At 40.0% G+C, this 20,162-nt stretch overlaps 1 protein-coding gene across 6 annotated transcripts in view; it reads left to right on the top strand.

Moving 5' to 3' along the window:
- The first annotated feature begins 30 nt into the window (after nucleotides 1-30).
- The window catches only part of STXBP4 (syntaxin binding protein 4), a 249,819-nt gene continuing 229,687 nt past the window's right edge, over nucleotides 31-20,162 (top strand). For 4 of the 6 annotated variants that reach the window (XM_027516895.1, XM_027516894.1, XM_027516897.1 and 1 more), the window contains exon 1: nucleotides 31-111. The gene's annotated coding sequence lies outside the window, so the exon portion shown is untranslated. The remainder of the gene's footprint in view (nucleotides 112-20,162) is intronic. The other 2 variants (XM_027516899.1, XM_027516896.1) reach the window with 2 other exon arrangements.

A 20,162-nucleotide genomic window follows, 5' to 3' on the forward strand; every position in this document is an offset into this window, starting at 1 on the left:
TCTCGCGAGGCCTCCTCGGTCTCGCGAGCTCTGGGTTGAGCCCGCCGCTGCCTAGGCTACGGCTCTCAGGTAGCCGCTTTTGCGGTCGGGCTACGGAGGCCCGGTGGCCGGGTAAGTTCGCGATTTTGTTAATAACTGTTCCTCCCACTTCGCTTTCCTCCAGTATTTGTTTAACTTACTTTCAGGAAAACGCCTCGCGCTCCTCCGCGTGCACTCCATCATCACATGGCTTGTGTCCCTGAAATTTCCAGCCCCCAGCAGGCTTTGTCTCGCCCTGGCGGCTGCCCGCGGCCGTGTCCCACGCGGGCCCTTGGTGGCAGGTCCGCTATCGGTGTCCTGGGTTTGGGCTCAAGAATTACCTCTCCCAGGAAGCCTTCCTGTGTCAACCACAGCCCGCTTGGACCCTCGCACACCTTTATTTTCTCAGCTCCTGCGAATCGGCTTCTGTTGGTCTCGTGTCCCTTAACCACTTGCCCAGTGAAAATTAACCAGTTCTGGGACGGGAGAGACGTCGTCAGACTGGTTTTTGAGAGGATGGTGACCGGGATGTGAGGATCATTTAAGGAGGGGTTGAAGGGAATGGACTGCTTATCTTGAAAAATAAACGCACGGGGGATATAATAGGTTTTTTCAGTTGTCCTGCAGACCATGCTGGGGCGGACTGCATAGCCGATTTTGCCGTAATGAAAGGAAGCATCCTGCAAGCAACTATTAGAGATCAGATTCCGAGGTTACACAGGTCTAGATTCATACCCGGGTCCTCACTATGGCCTTGTGTCGTTAGGCCAGTTATTTGACCTCTTTAAAACTTAGCGGCCTTACTTGTAAAATAAAAATCGTAACAGTATATATGAAGATACTTTATTGCTAATGTCCAGAGTAGTTATACCCATTTTGTGGATGAAAAAACTGAAATCCTGAGAAGTTAAATGACTTCAAATCATTCAACATTTTATTTATTGTACTACTGTGGGCCAGACATCGTTCTACCTACTGGGGCTACAGCACAGAGAAAGTCAAAGAAGATCAGTTATAGAATGTGTCCTTTTACTGAAGGGACTCAGGAGAAAGGCAAGTAACAGATACACAAGAGTTTCAGATAACAATCAGTACAGTGTGATTGAAAGTCAAGAGGAGGGGCACTAAAGAAAGGTCTATTTGAGCTTAGTCCAGGGTGATGATAAGGAGCAACCTACCAATGACAATTCTAAATCATGCAAAGGCAGGTAGGCAAGAAAGAGCTACTTACCACTGAAAAACAAAAAGGAGGCCAGTGTGTTCCTAGCATTGTGAGCAGGAAGAAGAGTGATAGATGGGTCAGAGCAGGTATACAGGGCCAGGTAATAGAACCTCTTAAGCCACGTCCAAGGTTTATTTATTTATTTATTTTTTTAACTGGAGTATCAAGGGTTTGTATTTTATTCTAAAAATAATATGAAGCTTACAAGTGAAATCGGATTCCTATTTTTAAAAAGATGCTGGTTTTGGAATGGAGAGTGGACTAAGGGGAAGAGAGCAAAAAAAAAATAGAACAGTTAGGAGGCAATTGCAGTAGTCCAGGTGAGTGATGATGGTCACCTTGAAAGAATAATTGATTAACTTGTGGTCACAGGGCCAGAAAATTACAAACCAAAAAATAAAAAAAAAGTATCTTCTGACTCTTCTACTTTGGCACAAAAATTTCAAGATTCTTTGATTCTGAAAATTTATTCTTGTGTTATGAGAATGTTTGCCAGTTTGTTTTTTTTTTTTATCTGTAACGACCTTAGTTCTTACACTAGATTGTCATCTCTATTACGTTAAAACGTGTCATATTTTAAATTCCTTACAGCATAGACTCAAACCCCATGCAAATGTTAATGTCACTGAAACCAACAAAGCATTCCCTTTGACTATTCTTTTTTCCAGGCAACCCTTCAATATATCAACAGGTAGCAGCATAAATTTGTCAATAATAATGTCTTTGTTTTGGATTTTTGCTTATAATTAATTGCAAATGAAATTACTCTTTTCCAAGGTACAGTAATCTTGATAGCAGTAGAACAGTGTTGACTGCAGTTCTTAATGAGCCTGAATATGCTTGTGATGTTGCATAAATCATTCTGATAAATAATGCTAAGTAATGGCTTCTACCATGAATGAAATGCGGACACCTTGGGCAAGGCTAGTGCAGCCCTTTCCTGGAGGTAGAGATGTTTATTTCAAACTTAAAACATCAGGGACTGGACTGATATCTCAGACTTGGCACATTTAATTTGTAATATCATTTTTTAGCAACAAATAATTGGATCTTATGAACCCTTTCTAGTTACCTATCAGATTAGATCAGATCAGTCGCTCAGTCGTGTCCAACTCTTTGCGACCTCATGAATCACAGCACGCCAGGCCTCCCTGTCCATCACCAACTCCTGGAGTTCACTGAGACTCCCGTCTGTCGAGTCAGTGATGCCATCCAGCCATCTCATCCTCTGTCGTACCCTTCTCCTCCTGCCCCCAATCCCTCCCAGCATCAGAGTCTTTTCCAATGAGTCAACTCTTCGCATGAGGTGGCCAAAGTACTGGAGTTTCAGCTTTAGCATCATTCCTTTCAAAGAAATCCCAAGGCTGATCTCCTTCAGAATGGATCTCCTTGCAGTCCAAGGGACTCTCAAGAGTCTTCTCCAACACCACAGTTCAAAAGCCATCAATTCTTCGGCGCTCAGCCTTCTTCACAGTCCAACTCTCACATCCATACATGACCACAGGAAGAACAATAGCCTTGACTAGATGAACCTTTGTTGGCAAAGTAATGTCTCTGCTTTTGATGCTATCTAGGTTGGTCATAACTTTCCTTCCAAGGAGTAAGCGTCTTTTAATTTCATGGGTGCAGTCACCATCTGTAGTGATTTTGGAGCCCAGAAAAATAAAGTCTGACACTGTTTCCACTGTTTCCCCATCTATTTCCCAGAAAGTGATGGGACCGGATGCCATGATCTTCGTTTTCTGAATGTTGAGCTTTAAGCCAACTTTTTCACTCTCCACTTTCACTTTCATCAAGAGACTTTTTGGTTCCTCTTCACTTTCTGCCATAAGGGTGGTGTCATCTGCATATCTGAGGTTATTGATATTTCTCCTGGCAATCTCGATTCCAGTTTGTGTTTCTTCCAGTCCAGCATTTCTCATCATGTACTCTGCATATAAGTTAAATAAGCAGGGTGACAATATACAGCCTTGATGTACTCCTTTTCCTATCTGGAACCAGTCTGTTGTTCCATGTCCAGTTCTAACTGTTGCTTCCTGACCTGCATATAGGTTTCTCAAGAGGCAGATCAGGTGGTCTGGTATTCCCATCTCTTTCAGAATTTTCCACAGTTTATTGTGATCCACACAGTCAAAGGCTTTGGCATAGTCAATAAAGCAGAAATAGATGTTTTTCTGGAACTCTCTTGCTTTTTCCATGATCCAGCGGATGTTGGCAATTTGTTCTCTGGTTCCTCTGCCTTTTCTAAAACCAGCTTGAACATCAGGAAGTTCACGGTTCATGTATTGCTGAAGCCTGGCTTGGAGAATTTTGAGCATTACTTTACTAGCGTGTGAGATGAGTGCAGTTGTGCGGTAGTTTGAGCCTTCTTTGGCATTGCCTTTCTTTGGGATTGGAATGAAAACTGACGTTTTCCAGTCCTGTGGCCACTGCTGAGTTTTCCAAATTTGCTGGCATATTGAGTGCAGCACTTTCACAGCATCATCTTTCAGGATTTGGAATAGCTCAACTGGAATTCCATCACCTCCACTAGCTTTGTTCGTAGTGATGCTTTCTAAGGCCCACTTGACTTCACATTCCAGGATGTCTGGCTCTAGGTCAGTGATCACACCATCGTGATTATCTGGGTCGTGAAGATCTTTTTTGTACAGTTCTTCTGTGTATTCTTGCCATCTCTTCTTAATATCTTCTGCTTCTGTTAGGTCCATACCATTTCTGTCCTTTATCGAGCCCATCTTTGCATGAAATGTTCCTTTGGTATCTCTGATTTTCTTGAAGAGATCCCTAGTCTTTCCCATTCTGTTGTTTTCCTCTATTTCTTTGCATTGATCGCTGAAGAAGGCTTTCTTATCTCTTCTTGCTTGATCATGTCCAATTTTACATAGTAGGTAAAATAGTAGGTTATTTTTCATACAAACCATTTAGGAGGGGTGACAGTTGAGTGAAATAGGTGAAGGTAGGAAAAGAAGGAAAAATGGGGAAAAAAATGGTTTGATAGTCATGATGTTTTCTTATCCGATTATTGGTTTTTTAGGCTTTCTGAAGATTCAAAGATTATAAAGATGTATTGTTTTTAAAATTTGGTTTGTAATTACATTTTTTAGTATCTTTACTATGTGTTTAGTATGTTTACTGTGTTCATTATGTTTTCCATTTAGTGCAGGATAGTGGCATAACGTTCTCTCAGTAAGTCTGAATATGCTAGTTTCTTACTTCCTGGCAGCTTCTTTTAACTAACATATTTGAAAGGCTACTCCATTTAAAAGGTCTTGAATAAGTTTATATGATTGACAGTTAAGGTGAAATGAAAACAGAAGTCATTTATCAGTAAAAGCCATTTTTTTTCAAGTAATGGTTTTCAAGATCAGTGCCAGCCTCATGGGTTTGTGAACTGTGCAGTCAGTCACACAGGGCCTTGCTCTTAAACAGGCCCCTTACTTAGTTGGACCATGTACTTAGTTTAATGCTCTGCTGTCACTATTTTGAAATTGTTAATAATTTTTTTTTTTTTAACAAGGAGCTTTATATTTTCATTTTGTAGTAACCCCTTCCCCCAGATTGATTATATCTCAGATGGCCTGACTGACATTTTGACATAATTCAGGCTAGGGTTCAGTCAGCCTACCTAGAGTGAGCAGAAGTTAAAGATAAGAGATAAGGCAAAAAGCAAATGCAGGTCTTCTGAGAATAGTCAGATTGTATGAAATAAGATCAAGCAAAAATTCATATTCCTTACAATGACCCCTAAGATTCTAAGACCCTACCTGCTTCTCTGACTTCATTTTTCTCTCCCCATCCGCCATGATACTGCCACACTCTTTTTGTTCTGTAAACTCTCCAAACTTTTTGCTGCCTTGATACCTGTTCTCCACCTGGAACTCTGGGTCCCTGTTTTTCTCCTGGCTCATCTATTATGTGGATCTTAGCTGGAATTTAAATTAAATCTCCTGTCTAGTCACATATGATCTGTTACCTTTCGGTATCTGAAACTAGCTCATGTTGTTTCCATTTTTATTATCTCCCAATGAAACATGTATATGCCATAAAAGCAGAGGCCTTGGCTTATTAGGCATACTGTCATAAGCATTTAGGACAAGGGTACATAGGATTGCATTGCTTACCAAGCAGAGGGCAGTCAGTCTCAGGAAACTTGTGTGAGCAGTAAGCTGTTGGTCTAATTATCTCCTTTCAAGAAGCCTAGAACTGCTTCTTTGAAGCAATTATCTGTTGTTTCCCACTGGTTTGGGCTGTGGCTTGCATGTTGCTATCCTTGCAACTTCAAGACAAATGAGTTGCATTGCTGATGGGCTTCAGTTCAGTTCAGTTGCAAAGTTGTGTCCTACTCCTTGCGATCCCATGGACTGCAGCATGCCAGGCCTCCCTGTCCATCACCAACTCTCGGAGTTTACTCACACTCATGTCCATTGAATCAGTGAGACCATCCAACCATCTCATCCTCTGTCGTCCCCTTCTCCTGCCTTCAATCTTTGCCAGCATCAGAGTCTTCAGCTCTTCACATCAGGTGGCCAAAATATTGGAGTTTCAGCTTCAGCATCAGTCCTTCCAATGAATATTCAGGACTGATTTCCTTTAGGATGCACTGGTTGGATCTCCTTGCAGATCAGGGGACTCTCAAGAGTCTTCTCCAACACGACAGTTCAAAAGCATCAATTCTTCAGTGTTCAGCTTTCTTTATAGTCCAGCTCTCACATCCATACATGACTACTGGGAAAACCATAGCTTTAACTAGGTGGACCTTTGTTAGCAAAGTAATGTCTCTGCTTTTAAGTAAGCAGAGGTTACTAGGTTGGTCATAACTTTTCTACCAAGAAGCAAGTGTCTTTTAATTTCATGCAGTGATTTTGGAGCCCCCCAAAATAAAGTCTGTCACTGTTTACGTGTTTCCCCATCTATTTGCCATGAAGTGATGGGACTGGATGCCATGATCTTAGTTTTCTGAATGTTGAGCTTTAAGCCAACTTTTTCACTCCCCTCTTTCACTTTCATCAAGAGGCTCTTTAGTTCTTCACTTTCTGCCATACGAGTGGTGTCATCTGCATATCTGAGGTTATTGGTATTTCTCCCAGAAATCTTGATTCCAGCTTGTGCTTCATCCAGCCCAATGATTCTCATGGTGTACTCTGCATATAAGTTAAATAAGCAGGGTGACAATATACAGCCTTGCTGCTGCTGCTAAGTCGCTTCAGTCGTGTCTGACTCTGTGTGACCCCATAGACGGTGGCCCACCAGGCTCCGCCGTCCCTGGGATTCTCCAGGCAAGAACACTGGAGTGGGTTGCCATTTCCGTCTCCAGTGCATGAAAGTGAAAAGTGAAAGTGAAGTCACTCAGTCATGTCTGACTCTTAGCGACCCCATGGACTGCAGCCTACCAGGCTCCTCCGTCCATGGGATGTTCCAGGCAGGAGTACTGGAGTGGGGTGCCATTGCCTTCTCTGATACAGCCTTGACATACTCCTTTCCCCATTTGGAACCAGTCTGTTGTTCCATGTCCAGTTCTAACTGTTGCTTGCCGGGGTCCAGCCCCGGCTGATCCAGGGTATTCGAAGGAGAGACGGCGTAGGCGAAGATCAGGAAACAATTGCTTAATTAAACGTTAATTAAGGATATAAAGAGTAATAGAATGAGGATAGCTCAGTGAGGAAATTTAGTGGAGAAAAGAGGCTGAATAAAATTCCAAAGCAGGGAATTAACGTCACCTACGAATGCCACAGGCGTCCTCCTGTCCTCCCGAAGGAGAGGAGACACTAAGGCCTCCCCGGTCGGATCTTAGAAGCCCAGGAAAATTAGTAGGCTTGACAAGCTTCCCCGCCTCAGAGGAAAAATTCAGCCAGAAGGTGAAAGAAAGAATGACATGGGGAGACCAAATTTCGGTGAACAAAAAAGGGGTGTACTTTATTTTTCAAAGTAGTTTATACCTTAAGTTGTGCATAGAGGATAATGGGGGAAGGGATGGAGTCATGCAAGGACAGCAGTTCCTGGTTCTAATCGAAGCCAGGCTTTCAAACTTACATGCAAAAGTTCAGGTGATTTACATCATCTTCTGGCCAGGAGGCCTGTTAACATTTTAAGCAACTTATTTTTCTCTAAAAGTGATTATTCCAAAGTCAGGCGATTATTCTAAAGTCAGGCGCCAGCCTCCAAAAAGCATTGGATAGAGTTGCATTCCTGTAGGGCAAAGGTGAGGTGGGCTCAATCAAGAAAAGAATTAACTCAAGCGTCCAAGGTTACAAACATTGAGGCTACTACTTACATTTCTCTACACCCATTATATCAATCAATACACTGCCAAGGACACAGTAGGTAAGGGGTATGGAGACTTAGCAGCAAACATTGGCCCAATAAGTGAAAAACCCTTCACCAATACAATTTCTAATCAATCTTTTAACTACTCAAAGGAATCTGTGTTTAGACAGTTTCGAACATCTCCTGCCTCTCATGGTTGGGAGGCTCTGAACAATCACATGTGGCCGGAAAAACCTATTCAGGCAGGCTAGAGGATTTCCAAAGGAGTTTGTAGGTTTAAACACTGTCACACCCAAGAATTATTAACTGGAGCTGTAAGGTAACTCTTTTTTCAGAGAGAGGTAGTGGGGGACAGCCCCCCATAAAGTCAGAGGTGTAGGTGAAAGCACAAAGCAGAAAGTAGGCAGACTCTGGTTTTGGGGGTAGATGCTGGAGAATTTCCAGGGAGACTCCTGAGGCTTGATCCCGCCTTTGCGTATGCCAAGCCTCCTTCCTCAAGACCTTTGCCAGGGGCGGAGCTCGCTCCCCGCAGTTGCTTCTTGACCTGCATACAGATTTCTCAGGAGGCAGGTAAGGTGGTCTGGTATTCCCATCTCTTTCAGAATTTTACGTAGTTTATTGTGATCCACACAGTCAAAGGCTTTGGCATAGTCAATAAAGCAGAAGTAGATGTTTTTCTGGAACTCTTTTGCTTTTTCGATGATCCAGCAGATGTTTGCAATTTGTTCTCTGGTTCCTCTGCCTTTTCTGAATACAGCTTGAACATCTGGAAGTTCACAGTTCATGTAGTGTTGAATCCTGGCTTGGAGAATTTTGAGGATTACTAGCATGTGAGATGAGTGCAATTGTGTGGTAGTTTGAGCATTCTTTGGCATTGCCTTTCTTTGGGATTGGAATGAAAACTGACCTTTTCCAGTCCTGTGGCCACTGCTGAGTTTTCCAAATTTGCTGGCATATGGAGTGCAGCATTTTCACAGCATCATCTTTTAGGATTTGAAATAGCTCAACTGAATTCCATCACCTCCACTAGCTTTGTTTGTAGTGATGCTTCCTAAGGCCCACTTCACTTCACATTCCAGGATGTCTGGCTCTTCATGAGTGATCACATCATCGTCGTGATTATCTGGGTCATGAAGATCTTTTTGGTACAGTTCTTCTGTGTATTCTTGCCTCCTCTTCTTAATATCTTGTGCTTCTGTTAGGTCCATACTATTTCTGTCCTTTATTGTGCCCATCTTCGCATTAAAGGTTCCCTTGGCATCTCTAATCACCTTGAGGAGATCTCTAGTCTTTCCCATTCTGTTGTTTTCCTCTATTTCTTTGCACTGATCACTGAGGAAGCCTTTTCTTATCTCTTATTTCTTATCTTTGGAACTCTGCATTCAAATGGGTATATCTTTCCCTTTCTCCTTTGCTTTTTGCTTCTTTTCTTTCCTCAGCTATCTGTAAGGCCTCCTCAGACAGCCATTTTGCTCTTTTGCATTTCTTTTTCTTGGGGATGTTCTTGCTCCCTATCTCCTCAATGTCACAAACCTCCGTCCATAGTTCATCAGGCACTCTGTCAGATCTAGTCCCTTAAATCTATGTGTCACTTCCATTGTATAATCATAAGTGATTTGATTTAGATCATGCCTGAATGGTCTAGTGGTTTTCTCCACTTTCTTCAATATAAATCTGAATTTGGCAATAAGGAGTTCGTAATCTGAGCCACAGTCATGTCCTAGTCATGTTTTTGCTGAATGTATAGAGCTTCTCTATCTTTGGCCATCTCTTTAGATTCCATATATATGTGTCAGTATGTGATATTTATATTTGTTTCTGACTTACTCACTCTGTTTAATAGACACTAGGTTGCGATCTGGATTCCTTTTATTTATTTTTCTTCTCTTACTGCCCTAGCTAGGACTTCAAAAACTATGTTGAATCATAGTGGTGAGAGTGGATATCCTTGTCTTGTTCCTGATCTTTGGAGGAATGCTTTCAGTTTTTCATTGAAAACTGAGAATAATTTTTTGCTGTGGGATTTTCATATGTAGCCTTTACTCTGTTGAGGTAGGTTCTTTCTATGCCAATTTTTTGAAGTGTTTTTATCATAAATGGATGCTGAATTTTGTCCAAGGTTTTCTCTGCATCTGTTGAGATGATCATATGGTTTTTATCTTTAAATTTGTTAATATGGTGTATTACTTTGATTGATTTGCATATATTGAGGAATCCTTGCATCCCTGGAATAAACCCGACTTGATCACGGTGGATGAGCTTTTTAATGTATTATTGAATTCTGTTTGCTAGAATTTTGTTGAGGATTCTGGCATTTATGTTCATTAGTGATATTGGCCTGTGATTTCCTTATTTGGTGTTGTCTTGGCTTGGTTTTGGTATCAGGGTGATTGTGGTTTCTTAGAATGAGTTTACAAGTATTCCTTCCTCTGCAATTTTTTGGAAGAGTTTCAGACAAATAGGCATTCACTCTTCCCTAAATGTTTGATGGAATTCCCCTTATGAACCTATCTGGTCCTGGGCTTTTGTATTTGGGGAGAGTTTTGATCTCTGTTTCGATTTCAGTGTTTGTAATTGGATTGTCCAAAGTTTCGTTTTCTTCCTGGTTCAGTCTTTGGAGGTTGACCTTTTCTAAGAATCTGTTCATTTCCTCTAGGTTGTCCATTTTACTAGCATATAGTTGCTTATAATGTTCTCTTATGATCTTTTGTATTTCTGTGTTTTCTGTTGTAACCTCTCCTTTTTCATTTTTAATTTTGTTGATTTGATTTTTCTCCCTTTGTTCCTCGATGAGTCTGGCTAGTGGTTTGTCAGTTTTGTCTGTCTTCTCAAAGAACCAGCTTTTACTTTTATTAATCTTTGCTATTGTTTCTTTCATTTCTTTTTCATATATTTCTGCTCTGATCATTATGATTTCTTTCCTTCTGCTGACTTTGGGGTGTTTTTATTCTTCTTTCTCCAGCTGCTTTGGATTTAGAGTTAGGTTGTCTATTCGATGCTTTTCTTGTTTCTTGAGGTATGACTGTATTGCTATAAACTTCCTTCTTAGAACTGCTTTTGCTGAATCCCATAGGTTTGGGGTCAACGTGTTTTCACTGTCATTTTTTTCTAAGAATCTTTTGATTTCTTTCCTTACTTCTTCAGTATCTTCTTCGTTATTTAGTAATGTATTGTTTAATCTCCTTGAGTTTGTGTTTTTTGCAGTTTTTTTTCCCCTGTAGTTGATATCTAGTCTCATAGCATTGTGATCAGAGAAGATACTTGATACAAATTCAGTTTTTGTAAATTTACTGAGGTTTGATTTGTGGCCCAAGATGTGGTCTATCCTGGAGAATGTTCCATGTGCACTTGAGAAGAAAGTGTACTCTTCTGCATTTGGATGGCAAGTCCTGAAGATATCAGTTAGGTTCGTTTGGTCTGATATTTCATTTAAGGTGTGTATTTCCTTACTGATTTCTGTTTTGATGATCTGTCCACTGGTGTAAGTAGGGTGTTAAAGTCCCCTACTGTTACTGTGTTGCTGTCGATTTCCCCTCTTATGCCTGTTACTGCTTGCCTTAGGTGTTGCGGTACTCCTACGGGTGCATAAATATTTACAACTGTTATGTCTTCTTCGTGGATTGATCCCTTGATCATTATGTAGTGTCCTTCCTTGTCTCTTATAGTATTCTTTAAAGTCTCTTTTGTCTGAAATAAAGATTGCCACTCAGCTTTCTCTTGGTTTCCATTCACATGGAATATCTTTTTCCATCCTTTTACTTTCAGTCTGTATGTGTCTTTGGGTCTGAAGTGGGTCTCCTGTAAGCAGCATATATTTGAGTCTTATTTTTTTATCCATTCAGTCAATCTGTATCTTTTGGTTGGTGCATTTAATCCATTTACATTTGAGGTAATTATTGATACATATGTTCCTATTGGCATTTTCTTGATTGTTTTGGGTTTGTTTTAATAGGTCTTTCCTTTCTCTTGTGTTTACTGGCTGTGCAAGTCCCTTTAGTATTTGTTGCAAGACTGATTTGGTGGTGATGAATTCTCTTAACTTTTGCTTGTCTGTAAAGCTTTTGAATTCTCCATAAATTTTAAATGAGATCTTTACCATCTGCCAGCAATCTTGATTCCAGCTTATGATTCATCCAGACCAGTATTTCACATGATGTGCCCTGCATATAAGTTAAACAACCCTAGGATTATATAAATAGCTAATGTTGTCTCAAAGAATTTCTGCTGTCAGTTGTACAAATAATTGTCACAATTTCTAAATGCTGTTATTTCTTTGTGTGTGTGTGTGTGTGTGTGTGTGTGTGTGATGACACATAATACTGAATCTGTAGGTCTAACTTTACAACAAGGAATGTTTACATTTTTAATATTAGTTGAGTGAATTATGTGTGCTCATTTGTGTACAACTCTCTGTGGCCTCCTCAACTGTAGCTCACTGGGCTCCTCTTCCGTGGAAATTTCCAGGCAAAGAATACTGCAGTGGGTTAATTTGTAGGGCCAAAAAATAACCTTTAAAGGTATAAATGATCTTGTTATTCAAGGGGGCAGAGTAGGTAGGTGGCTGCTCAAAGTCACATGCTCCTAGGCAGCAGAAATAGAACTTAAACTTGTATGTCTTAACTTTTAGTCCAGACTTTCTCCAATGCACTGCATTTCTAAACAGAATCAGTGGCAAGAAGAATTCCACATTTGTTTTTAAAGAGACTGGTAATTTCAGGCTGTTGGTATTATGAGTCTCTTTGACTAGTCATTTCTTTTGAAATTATAGCAGAAAAAGATATGTTTTGTTTATTTGTGTGTGTGTACCGAGTCATGTCCAAATCTTTGTGACCCAATGGACTGTAGCCCATGAGGCTCCTCTGCCCATGGCAAAGATTACCAGAGTGGGTTGCCATTTCCTCCAGGGGATCTTCCTGACCCAGGGATTGAACCTGAATCTCTTGTATCTCCTGCATTGGCAGGCGGACTCTTTACCACTAGTGCCACTGGGAAAGCCCTTATTTATTTGTATTTATTTTTACTACTTGCCAAGTTGCTTACAACACAGTAATCATAAGACATTATTTAAAGGATATAGCCAATTTTATTTAGCAAACACCAGATCTATGTTATTTTCTCTTTCAGCTTTAAAATTTGCTGGTATTTTAACAAATGTAAATAAAAGAATGACTTAAAAGGCGGATTCATGTTGATGTATGGCAAAACCAATACAATATTGTAAAGTAATTAGCCTCTAATTAAAATAAATTTAAATTTAAAAAATAAAAATAAATAAAAAAGAAAAATAACTTTAAAGAGGGATGACTAGAAGGAACCTATCTTGAATACCAAACCTAATAATTAATTTTTAAAATATTTTTTCTTTATTATCAAAATAATACAGCAAAATATATATCCTCATCATTTAATATTCAGAAAATAATAATTTAAAGACAAAACTTAAAAATAGCTGATTTTAAAAATAAACTTATCAGTCATTATTATTTACATTTTAGTTATATTTTTCCATAACTGTGATTTTAAATGATGAAATTATTCTGTCCATTTTGTTTTTACACAGCTATTTTTTTTCACATAATAGTGTATTGGGAACTTCTTTCCAAGTCAACAAACCGGAAGGAATGGATCTGCATGATCATTTTTTATGATTATCTAGTATTCTTGTATGTGGGTATATTCTAAATTATTTAACCAATTATAAGTTTTTACATTTTTAGGTGGTTTCTGATGTTTTGTCATTATTAACTAGTCTATGATGATATTCATGAGCTATTATATTTTTGCATGCTTCCTGGATCACGACTTGCCACCTGTAGAGTTTTAAAGAGACTTTGAGTCTTGCTTTCATAGACAAACTCTGGATTTCCTACCATTACTAATATCCTGTTTCCCCAAATGCCCTCATTAAGATGTTTCTTCTTTCTCATCTTTCCTAATCCGTTTTTTTTCTTATTGTTCATAATTGTTCTTTAAATGTGCTAAATTTGGAGGTATATTTTACAGGTACTAAAAGCCACTTCAGTACTTTAAAATGTGCTAAATGCTTTTGAGGTATATTTTACAAGTACTAAAAGCCACACTTACCTAACTTTCTTAGATGTTTCTGACCTCAGCCAAATCTTTTTCAGTTCAGTTCAGTTGCTCAGTCGTGTACGACTCTTTGCAACCCAGTGAATCACAGCATGCCAGGCCTCCCTGTCCATCACCAACTCCTGGAGTTCACCCAAACTCATGTGCATTGAGTCAGTGATACCATCAAGCCATCTCATCCTCTGTCATCCCCTTCTCCTCCTGCCCCCAATCCCTCCCAGCATCAGAGTCTTTTCCAATGAGTCAACTCTTTGCATGAGGTGGCCAAAGTACTGGAGTTTCAGCTTCAGCATCATTCCCTCCAAAGAAATCCCAAGGCTGATCTCCTTCAGAATGGACTGGTTGGATCTCCTTGCAGTCCAAGGGACTCTCAAGAGTCTTCTCCAACAGTACAGTTCAAAAGCATCAATTCTCTAGTGCTCAGCTTTCTTCACAGTCCAACTCTCACATCCATACATGACCACAGGAAGAACCATAGCCTTGACTAGATGGACCTTTGTTGGCAAAGTAATGTCTCTGCTTTTGAATATGCTATCTAGGTTGGTCATAACTTTCCTTCCAAGGAGTAAGCGTCTTTTAATTTCATGGCTGCAGTCGCCATCTGCAGTGATTTTGGAGCCCAAAAAATAAAGTCTGACACTGTTTCCCCTGTTTCCCCATCTATTTCCCATGAAGTGATGGGACCAGATACCATAATTTTCGTTTTTTGAATATTGAGCTTTAAGCCAACTTTTTCACTCTCCACTTTCACTTTCATCAAGAGGCTTTTGAGTTCCCCTTCACTTTCTGCCATAAGGGTGGTGTCATCTGCATATCTGAGGTTATTGATATTTCTCCTGGCAATCTTGATTCCAGCTTGTGCTTCTTCCAGCCCAGTGTTTCTCATGATGTACTCTGCATATAAGTTAAATAAGCAGGGTGATAATATACAGCCTTGACGTACTCCTTTTCCTATTTGGAACCAGTCTGTTGTTCCATGTCCAGTTCTAACTGTTGTTTCCTGACCTGCATACAAATTTCTCAAGAGGCTGGTCAGGTGGTCTGATATTCCCATCTCTTTCAGAATTTTCCACAGTTTATTGTGATCCACACAGTCAAAGGCTTTGGCATAGTCAATAAAGCAGAAATAGATGTTTTTCTGGAACTCTCTTGCTTTTTCCATGATCCAGCGGATGTTGGCAATTTGATCTCTGGTTCCTCTACCTTTTCTAAAACCAGCTTGAACATCTGGAAGTTCATGGTTCACGTATTGCTGAAGCCTGGCTTGGAGAATTTTGAGCATTACTGTACTAGTGTGTGAGATGAGTGCAATTGTGCGGTAGTTTGAGCATTCTTTGGCATTGCCTTTCTTTGGGATTGGAATGAAAACTGACCTTTTCCAGTCCTGTGGCCACTGCTGAGTTTTCCAAATTTGCTGGCATATGGAGTGCAGCACTTTCACAGCATCATCTTTCAGGATTTGAAAGAGCTCAACTGGAATTCCATCACCTCCACTTAGTTGAACATAAAATCAGGAAATGCCCTGTATGTCCTGTCTGGAATCTGGTTACTTAATGTAGTGTGTGGACCTGAAAGAACAATTTATGCCCTTGGAAAGGCTAACAATGAGTGCTCTTTCTTATGGAAAAGCCTCCTTCATCTCCTTTTTTCTTAAGTCTTAAAACATAAGCATAAACTCTCACACTCAATAATCGACTAAAGATCCTGAGTCACTTGATTGAAACAATCTGGTGAGTCTTCAAAGACATTTAAATGTATATCCCCTCAGTAGCTTCTGTTGAAACACCTTTCTCATGTGATTTTTAATTATTTATATATTTATTTTTGTGGTTTTATTTGTTTATTTACTTATGGCTACATTGGGTCTTCATTGCTGTGTGTGGGCTTTCTGTAGTTACAGCCAGTGAGGGCTACTCTAGTTGAGGCATTCAGGCTTCTCAGTGTGGTGCTTTCTCTTATTGCCTAGTGCAGGCTCTAGGTTGCAAGCGCTTCAGTAGTTCTGGTGCACAGGTTTCGTTGCCCCTCAGCACATGAGATCTTCTTGGATCAGGGATTACACCTATGTCTTTTGCAATGGCAGGTGGATTCTTAATCACTGGACCACCAGGGAAGCCCCCCCAGTGCTTTTTAAAATAATGATGGTGATGGTAATGAAGTAGGAGGCAAAATAGTGGAGAGGGAAGAGATTGTTTGGTTTTGGATTCAGTATTAAGCCAATACATCTTTCCTCCACTGTTACTACATCTTGTCCTTTGTCTATTTCCTTTTGGTTATCTTTTCACTTTAGGGGAACAATTAAAAGACTTTAGGGTTCTTTGGCAATATTGCTTGTTACGAAATTTGAAGTAGGTATAAAAATTTATTGAGGTGGAGGAATTAGGTTCCTGCTCATAAAGCTCCTATGAGTCTATTCTAGAAGTGTTATTTTAGTCTTTGTAATAATAAATCAGTAAGTCTTTTTTTCTTTAATTATAGTACCATGCTATACTTTATTTTTTGAGTATATTCTTTTTTTTAAATTGGAGAATGATTCCTTTAAAATATTTTATTGGTTTCTGCCATACAACAATGCAAGACTTCCAATTAATTAGTTGTCTATAAGTTGTATGTGTACATGTATTGAAGTGCTAAATAAGGTGCACTTGGATATAAATCCACATATTGCAGTTACATAGATTTCAACGAAAATCTAACATATTAATTATGCCTTTTATTCCTTCAACTGGTTTATTAGTAACATTTACAAAAAGACATTTGGTAATTTCCTAGTTGTCCAGTGGTTAGGACTCTATTCTTTCACTGCCATGGGTGAAGTTTCAGTTTCTGGTCAAGCTGTGAGGAGAAGCCAAAAGTTAAAAATAAAATAAAGACATTAAATCACGTGGTAGAATTTGGGATGAAATAAATTGTTTTCTAAAAGGTACTTTTCTAGGTATTCCAAAACCAGTTTTTTACCTTTACAAAATAATAGGTGTTTTAAAAGGCGTTAAATGAATATCAAAAATGACTAAGAATTAAACAAATCAGAAATAGGCTTCCCAGATGGCAACAGTCGTGAAGAATTGGCTTCCCAGGTGATGCTAGTGGTAAAGAACCTGCCTGTCAATCCCTGGTTCATTCCAGTGTTCTTGCCTGGAGAATCCTGTGGACAGAGGAGCCTGGTGGACAGTCCATGTGGTCACAGAGAGTAGGACAGAACTGAAGCGACTTAGCATGCACACACGCCAATGCAGGAGACTTAAGAGATGTAAGTTGATTCTTGGGTTGGGAAGATCCCCTGGAGTAGGGCATGGCAATCTACTCCAGTATTCTTGCCTGGAGAATCCCCTGGAATGAGGAGCCTAGTAGGCTACATTGGGTCCATAGTGTCACAACAAGTCAGATATGACTGAAGCGACATAGCAGCACACATATGAAAATAAGTTTAAAACACTGCAGTAGGTCACAAAAGAAGACTTGAACAAAAAGAAGTATGTACCAAGTTTTTTGACAGGAAAATTCAACATCAAAAAGGTGGATACAAATACTTCTTCAGTCAGTTCATGAATTTAACATGCGTGAGTGTATGCTAAGTTGCTTCAGTCATGTCCAACTCTTTGTGACCCTTTAGACTGTAATTCACCAGGCTCCTTTGTCCATGGGATTCTGCAGGCAAGATTACTGGAGGGAGTTGCCATGCCCTCCTCCAGGGGGTGTTCCCAATTGAGGGATTTAACCCACATCTCTTAATGTCTCCTGCATTGCCAGGCAAATTCTTTACCCCTAACGTGATTCCCCAACAATTAGCATTAAAAAAAAAAAAGGAGATTTAGATGTTAATGTATAAAAACACCAAAAATAGCCAGGGAGGCTTGATTGAAAAAGAGCAGTAAGGAGGGATTGGTCTTACCAGACATAAAAATATAATCTCCATCATTAAGATAAAATAGCATGGTATGTGAATATGTAGACTAACAAATGGGCCAGAATAAAAAGTCAGTTGTAGATCTAAATGCTTATGAGATTTGATGTATGATAAAGGTTGCAAGTGGGCCTTAGAAAGCATCACTACGAACAAAGCTAGTGGAGGTGATGGAATTCCAGTTGAGCTCTTTCAAGTCCTGAAAGATGATGCTATGAAAGTGCTGCACTCCATATGCCAGCAAATTTGGAAAACTCAGCAGTTGCCACAAGACTGGAAAAGGTCAGTTTTCATTCCAATCCCAAAGAAAGGCAATGCCAAAGAAGGCTCAAACTACCGCACAATTGCACTCATCTCACACGCTAGTACAGTAATGCTCAAAATTCTCCAAGCCAGACTTCAGCAATACATGAACCATGAACTTCCAGATGTTCAAGCTGGTTTTAGAAAAGGCAGAGGAACCAGAGAACAAATTGCCAACATCCGCTGGATCATGGAAAAAGCAAGAGAATTCCAGAAAAACATCTATTTCTGCTTTATTGACTATGCCAAAGCCTTTGACTGTGTGGATCACAATAAACTGTGGAAAATTCTGAAAGAGATGGGAATACCAGACCACCTGACCTGCCTCTTGAGAAACCTATATGCAGGTCAGGAAGCAACAGTTAGAACTGGACATGGAGCAACAGACTGGTTCCAAATAGGAAAAAGGAGTACATCAAGGCTGTATATTGTCACCCTGCTTATTTAACTTTTTTGCAGAGTACATCATGAGAAACGCTGGGCTGGAAGAAGCACAAGCTGGAATCAAGATTGCCAGGAGAAATATCAATAACCTCAGATATGCAGATGACACCACCCTTATGGCAGAAAGTGAAGAGGAACTAAAAAGCCTCTTGATGAAGGTGAAAGTGGAGAGTGAAAAAGTTGGCTTAAAACTCAACATTCAGAAAATGAAGATCATGGCATCTAGTCCTATCACTTCATAGGAAATAGATGGGGAAACAGTGGAAACAGTGTCAGACTTTATTATTTTGGGCTCCAAAATCACTGCAGATGGTGACTGCAGCCATGAAATTAAAAGATGCTTACTCCTTGGAAGGAAAGTTATGACCAACCTAGACAGCATATTGAAAAGCAGAGATATTACTTTGCCAACAAAGGTCTGGGTAGTCAAGGCTATAGTCAAGGTAGTCAAGGTTTTTCCAGTAGTCATATATGGATGTGAGAGTTAGACTGTGAAGAAGGCTGAGCGCCAAAGAATTGATGCTTTTGAACTGTGGTGTTGGAGAAGACTGTTGAGAGTCTCTTGGACTGCAAGGAGATCCAACCAGTCCATTCTGAAGGAGATCAGCCCTGGGATCTCTTTGGAAGGAATGATGCTAAAGCTGAAACTCCAGTACTTTGGCCACCTCATGTGAAGAGTTGACTCATTGGAAAAGACTCTGATGCTGGGAGGGATTGGGGGCAGGAGGAGAAGGGGACGACAGAGGATGAGATGGCTGGATGGCATCACTGACTCGATGGACGTGAGTCTGGGTGAACTCCGGGAGTTGGTGATGGACAGGGAGGCCTGGCATACTGCAATTCATGGGGTCACAAAGAATTGGACACAACTGAGTGTCTGAACTGAATTGAAAGTTTGCATTTCAAATCATTGGGTTAACAATAGTTTATTTAATAAATGTGTTTGCGACAACTGAGTGATCTTTTGGGGAAAGAAAAGTTGGATCTTTCTCTTATTCTGTGAACTAGTTGGATTCCAAATGGGTGAACGATTTTAGAATGAAACTATAAAAAGTACTGAAAGGAAATGTGAGTTTTTTTGTGACTTTGGAATGGGGAAGGACTTACATTTGACTTAAACCAAAAATCATAAAAGAAAAGATAAATTTAGCCACAAACTTTTGCCTAAACAACAAAAAAAACCCTGTAACTATGAATGAAATAACCTCAGATATGCAGATGACACCACCCAAATGGCGGAAAGTGAAGAACTAAAGAGCCTCTTGATGAAAATGAAAGAGGAGAGTGAAAAAGTTGGCTTAAAACTCAGCATTCAGAAAACAAAGATATGGCATCCGGTCCCATCATTTCATGGGAAATAGATGGGGAAACAGTGGAAACAGTGAAAGGCTTTATTTTGGGGGGCTCCAAAATCACTGCAGATGATGATTGCAGCCATGAAATTAAAAGACGCTTGCTCCTTGGAGGAAAAGCTATGACCAACCTAGGCAGCATATTAAAAAGCAGAGACATTACTTTGCCAACAAAGGTCTGTCTAGTCAAATCTATGGTATTTCCAGTAGTCATGTATGGATGTGAGATTTGCATTATAAAGAAAGCTGAGCACTGAAGAATTGATGCTTTTGAACTGTGATGTTGGAGAAGACTCTTGAGAGTCCCTTGGACTATAGGGAGATCAAATCAGTCTATCCTAAAGGAAATCAGTCCTGAATATTCATTGGAAGTACTGATGCTGAAGCTGAAACTCCAATACTTTGGCCACCTGATGTGAAGAGCTGACTCGTTGGAAAAGACCCTGATGCTGGGAAAGATTGAATGTGGGAGGAGAAGGGAATGACCAAGGATGAGATGGTTGGATGGCATCACAGACTCAATGGACATGAGTGTGAATAAGCTCCTGAGTTGGTGATACAGGGAAGC

Source organism: Bos indicus x Bos taurus, chromosome 19 (genome assembly GCF_003369695.1).
Source record: "Bos indicus x Bos taurus breed Angus x Brahman F1 hybrid chromosome 19, Bos_hybrid_MaternalHap_v2.0, whole genome shotgun sequence".
In the NCBI taxonomy this organism is placed as follows: Eukaryota; Metazoa; Chordata; class Mammalia; order Artiodactyla; family Bovidae; genus Bos; species Bos indicus x Bos taurus.